Source organism: Lineus longissimus, chromosome 7, assembly GCF_910592395.1.
Source record: "Lineus longissimus chromosome 7, tnLinLong1.2, whole genome shotgun sequence".
Classification (NCBI taxonomy): Eukaryota; Metazoa; Nemertea; class Pilidiophora; order Heteronemertea; family Lineidae; genus Lineus; species Lineus longissimus.
Genome location: NC_088314.1, coordinates 5,682,634 through 5,688,785, shown reverse-complemented (window position 1 = coordinate 5,688,785; position 6,152 = coordinate 5,682,634). Strand labels below are relative to the sequence as shown.

Genomic DNA, 6,152 nt, shown 5'->3' with positions numbered 1-6,152 from the left:
TAGATTACAGTCGATCTAATTTTCTATTCGCGAAGAACTTAACACCGTAAACAAAATTTCCTATTACAACTTTTTACAGTGCACCGGTGAAGAAGCCTAAATTCAGTACGGACAACAGGGACAAGATTTTAACGAATCGCCGCCAATTCGGGACATAGTCTTTCCTTCACAGCGATTTCACCCATAAATTTACAGATCTCTACCAGTTTCAACCACGTGAATTTCATTATCACGCTGTAGTTGTTAGCCTTGCTATTTTGTCCGTTGTCTCGTGCCGGTGTCATGTTGGACACTACGCCAATGATACGGCGACCATGAACTCTGTCCTCAACGTAGGCGGCAGCCCCAGACATACCACGTTTAGAATGACAGTTACTGAATATGAGGTTGCTATGGAGAACGGAAAATGGTCCAACAATACAAGATGACTGCCACATCTCAGTATGATAGACGGGGTAACCAGCAAACCCAATAAAAAATACCCTTGAAGGGACAGCGGGAGTCGTGACAAACAGCCGCAGATAAAATTTACTTCCACTCACCGGAAGTTGTAGATGCAAAACTGCAAAGTCATACATGGCGCGTATTCCGTCCGTTCTATTGTTCAAGTATAACCACTGTTTTGGTATGAATACGTCGGAGATGTAGTGGAGGCGGAAGCCAACATTGCCAGGAACCCCAACCTTGACTTGGCTGAGATGGCGCATATAATTCCTCCCATCGTGTATGCAATGGGCAGCAGTCAAGACATATTGAGAAGTCAGCAATGTTCCCGTACACCCGTCACCAATTCTTACAATGCTCGCGAGAAATGAATGTCTTTGACGTAGATTGTCTGTACTCTGGTGCGGCGGCAACTTAGCACCACTCTTTAATGATCTCGACTCTATCCATATCCAGCGGTTTTGGAGCATCACTTTACACGAGTGCAATCCCGGCAAGAACAAGCAATATCGCGGCAAATATTTGTATATTTCGTAAAATGTTAGCCGGTCAGATTCAGCAGATGACTCGATAATCGTACGCTTAGCCATTAGCTGAAGTGTTGCATGTCTATTCTTATTTAGCCTGGACTGAATATCGAGCAATTTCGTCAGTTGCCGATGAAACGTTTCGTACTTACTCGTTGCGCATCTCGAAGACTCGTCATGTGATGCGCCACTTTGAATTCCGTAATTCCCGTGAGATCTTTTACCTACGAACACATTCATATCAATATTTCCATCTGAAGCAGTCCCCTGCAAATTTCCATGATTGAGCAATGACAAAATTAGCGATTTCTCGACCTTTGAATGAATTTCAGCAGTGAGTGCCGACTTGCAAACACCAAGACTGAGAATCAAACGTAGCAACTGCATAGTGCGTTTTCAAAGAAGGCTGTGTTATTTTTAAAAAAAGGATTATAACTCAACTCAAAGTTCCTCTTTGTAATGTTCCCGACATTAGTGTGCAAGAGCAACGTGTCTTACCCAAGTAAATAAGGTATTGTCATCGTTCAGCGTTCAATAATCGGTTACTTTGCGATGGTTCTGCAAATTATGCTAGAAACTTCTTCCTTCAAAGGCCATAAACCAGGAACAGTCACTTGGCTTAATATTACCATTATTTAATAATCGAGGCGCACATTGGCGATTTTCATGAAGAAGAAATTAATAAAACAACAGAACAAAAATAAAGAAACCAATCCAATTTAAAATGAAGTAAAACTAGGCATATCAGGCAGGATAAGGCGAATTTTGAACCGTCACTGGAATCAAAATGTAAACGCCTTTGGCAATAACATAACTCTAACAGGTCGCATATAATAAAACTCGGTATAATTTAGCCTTATAGAAACATTCCACGCACTTGCTGACATTTACGTTACAATGCGAAGAAATGAACCAAATGATTATTGCTAACGGTTGTTGCAAGACTTCAAATGAGGAAAACCTCATACGATATTGACAGACACCGTGTAGATCCTTCCTAAACTATTTTGATATCCTTTTTAACAGTTACCATCCTAACTCCACACGAATCATGTTCACGAATCACAAAAACGAGTAGTTTTCACCATCTGAATCCCAAACAAACGAGGAGTAACAAAAACATCCCAGCGCTTGTGCTTGCCCTACCCCTGTGCCTACGGGCCACCTTTTCGCCAACATCAACTATCACATCAGAATCAATATATTACAAATGTCCTTTTTCCATCAACACCTTCTAAATAAATATTACTTTCAGTCAGAGCTTGAAGTCAGCAAGACGCCTGTATAGTCCAAGGAGGCAAAGGGTCGCTTTTCTTTTTATCATCGACCATTGGTATCACGGTCGAGCATCTCAGCCTCCCCCGCAATGACGCGGATTATAAGCGCGAGTACCGTCAGGATCCCAGCTGGCCTAGACAAGGCGGAAAACGAATCGGCGGGGTCGAGAGAAAATGTATTGCTTGTTGTGGTGACATCTCGCAGTTTGGGATCCTTGCCTGACTGGTTTTACGATGGTAAAGAGTACATAGAGGCGAAATAACGAAGGCCCAAGATGCCAGCCTCTATTTCTGGGATGGAAGCTCGGCAAGTGAAATTTGAATCGCATCTAGAAGGCTTTGAAACGTAATTAGAAATTTTGAATAGAAGTTCAATTTCAAATCTTTCAACAAACTGAGTAGAAGGCGCCCGTTCGTTTGAAATTCGAAAGTGAACTTTTTTCACATATCTGAGACCGGTTCTGCATCGAGTATTATGCACATGGTCGTTCGATGCCATGCAACATGTTAACTTTGCATAGACAGAGGGTTGTCGACACCATGTTGTACACGCTTGGCCTTGGTTTCGAGTTTGTAGTAATCAATCAGCGGGTCTTAGATCGATGAAACTAGAGTAAATATCAATTCATTGATGTTTTCACTGATATACACATTTTGGGCGAATTTTCAAAAAAGGTCGTGGATGAAGAACAGTTAAATACTTCGTCGTCCGTATCAATGTCGTCGTCGTCGTCCGTATAAAAGTATCAATGCCCCGTATACTGAGTTAGCGCTCAAAAACTTCAGTACCATATTTTTCCATATTTCAGTACCACAGTTACTGAGCCTGTCTCATCATTAATTCCAATTGCTTTTCATCCCTGAGCACCCTGGGTGAGTGACTTGAACTGAGCGTTGCTCGTCTTCGGGCTATTGCGAAGGATCCGTAACTTCAGCTCCAAGAAGGCCCCAGGTCGCGTCTCCATGACCTTCATTTACTGCATTCGACGTTGAATGCGAAGATCCCTCATTGTATATTTGCTGGTCGGCGTCAAACTGAAGGAAAAAAAGTTGAAAGTGACTAAACTATGAATCAAAACCATGAATAGTGTTATGAGTGGACTCGAGGTAAAACTTGAATGGTAATGACTCAAAAAATAAATTGTCGTATTAGCTGTCGCCACACGTCACGGTCGCGAGCGGTTTTTCATGCGAAATTTATTGAAATCGGCAAATATCGTAGTCTGCTTACGACAGTAATTTGTAATGATAGTGAAAAACGGCGAATATGGTTTGATAAACTACGCATTCGAAATGTATTTTTATAGCTGACTGTTGCGTCGAGAACGATCTATTTAATAGTGATTGTGACTGGGTGTTTCAGGTTAACCTCACCATTGTCTTCTGTTCTTCAGACAGACATGTCTGGTCACTTAGGATGGCACTTCTAGAGTTCGAGGAAAAGGAGATTCCGTTTCTGATGTGCCTTAAATACCAAATATATAAGTTACAAATTTGAAAGGGAATCTTTGAATGTAAAAAATTAGTCTACGATAACGTCCCCACTTTGAACAATAGCGCGTATACTTATGTTCTGGATCCGGTGCAGACGTTTCACTGTTTGTCTCTATTTTGGGTGCCAGAAGAAGGACAACGTATACGTCTTGTGAATCTACTAATGAAATAGTTCGAATTGGTACTTCAAAAACGGGTGAAGCATTGGGTGACTTTTTAAAAGATGCGCAACACATTTTTGACCGAAAACCTACCCAGGGTTCTGCTCTCAGCAGTGGTATAGTCAATGAGGGATAAATCCCGCTTCAGCTTAGCCACAGTGTCCTCTAATGCTGTGTTTAAGGTGTGATCAGAGGTTTTTTCGCCACAAACGTTGAGGAGTTGACCATATCTGAAAATTCGAATTCAGATAAACATACGCCCATTATCGAAACACGTAAGTTCCTTTGTTAGCGCGGAATGGATATTGTAGCGTCTCATGTCAGATTCTTGGTGCAAGAATCGTTGGCCGCCTACTCGTCATCGATGACGGATTACGCGCAAAGCTTTACAAACCAATGATATAAGTTTTAATTCTACCGAAGAATATCTCTCAGATTTCCCACAAGAGGCGAGACTTTTGAAAGACAACGGTCGCAATTTCTCATGGAAACAGTTTTGTTAGATGAAGGTTCTGCGGACAACATTACCGCGGCGGGAGTTTCACGATTTTACGGTGACATAGCCCGACAGCTAACAACCGTTTCCCTGCATGGAACAATTTTCGTTATTAGAAATACTAAACAAAATATTTCTTGGGAGTTTTGCCCTTTAACGCCAACGCTTATACGCTGACACTTAATAGCATCAGTGTAGGAGTCTGAGCCTCATCGAACCATCGCCCCAATCCTAATGCAGCGATTATTTCATCTGGGTTCGGTCATTGGTTCCAGGAGCAGTTTTCTGAATCGGGTTTGTATAAGAAAGCGTCAACCTATTTAGCATCAACTCGACTTGACTTTTCTGATCCTAACACCACTGAAAGATAGCTGAAGAGCTCTGATATTGATAAGGTCGAGTACGATCCTTAGAATGAGGAAGGAGCCCGGAGTCAAGTTGTGAGCTAGAAAAGTTGTTCAAACGCGGGATATGAAGATTTTTAGAAAAAGATTTCAAGACATTCTTTTCGAAACACTCTTGTCAAGTCTTGGGGTTGAGAAAGTGTCAGCTGTTGGTGTAGGGGGCCTACCCTTAGGAAAAATGTTCAGTGAAATATTTTACTCATGTATCTAGATTTGAAAAGTGACATTGTCTTCATAAATTAAATGATTCTTTTGATGTGATATTCCTGATATTTGTGCTTTCAACCAACACCAACAGATGGCAACAGGAGATATTGGAAGGGTCTAACATTATTTAGAATGCCGAGTATCAAGTGCTTTGGTACAAGGGCAAAGAACCATAACAGGAAACTATGTAAAGTCCCGAGGCGGTTCATTCGTCATCATTAACATCTTCGTTCGTAAGAGGTATACGGGCGAGGTCGATCCACTGTGTCACATCCCGATTTCCTCAGGATGCTGTGTCCGGGCCGGAGTGTCATATGTTACCCATCCAGAAAATGCTGAGGATGCGAAAAAAGGAAAAAAGAGGAAAAATGCCGAGGATGCGACTGCGTCGCGGCGACATCTCCGATACTAAACGATGTCATTCTTCCAGCACCAATCACGAAAGTGTGTGACCCATCTTTCTGGGGAGAGACAGGCTTCCCTTCCCCTTGGTTGTTCTCTTTTTTTCTCTCAGTAAAGAGGGATGTTTTCTCTGTGCGGAAGAATGTTGACAAGTCACTACTAATCCCGTCAATATTATGGAGAGACATGCGAAAGGATATGAATGAGCGAACCAAAATGTTCTCAGAGCTGAGTCAGCTTTCATATTTGATTTGGGGCTTTCCCTTGACTCGGGACATTGAGAGCTTACCTTCAATAACATAATTCGTGAAGAAAATTGACAGATCCTGTTGTCCAGTTTTCCAATGGCACAGGAAGACCACGGCGAAGCAAACTGGCACCGAAAGAAATATGAGCTCAGCTGCTAAGAAATACTGGGATTCCTTGGAACCAAATCCCATCTTGTCGACCTATAAATCTGACTCCTTGAGGAACAAATTCATAGTCGACGTCCTATTTCTCGAAATGAACTCGATATTCTGCATCCAATACATTACTATGCATATAGTGATATTTCGACTCTATAGATCCGAAGTCTGGTTGAGGTCTGAGATAGAGAACTGGCAAACGTAGTCGTTGAAGATCTCAGGCACACTTATTTGCTTAGATATATATAGGTCATGATACATTCTATACAAAGAGTGGTTGTCCTGCAACAAACACAGCATAACATATAGGCCCAGGCATATAGAGCAGCCCAG

At 41.9% G+C, this 6,152-nt stretch overlaps 1 long non-coding RNA gene across 1 annotated transcript; it reads right to left on the bottom strand.

Moving 5' to 3' along the window:
• Positions 1 to 1,360: 1,360 nt before the first annotated feature.
• On the bottom strand, positions 1,361 to 6,017 carry LOC135491658 (uncharacterized). The gene is made up of 4 exons (XR_010447857.1): positions 5,702 to 6,017; positions 3,997 to 4,133; positions 3,623 to 3,713; positions 1,361 to 3,283 (listed from the first exon to the last, which is right to left on the bottom strand). It is a non-coding gene; the product is annotated as an uncharacterized LOC135491658 (long non-coding RNA).
• Positions 6,018 to 6,152: the final 135 nt, after the last annotated feature.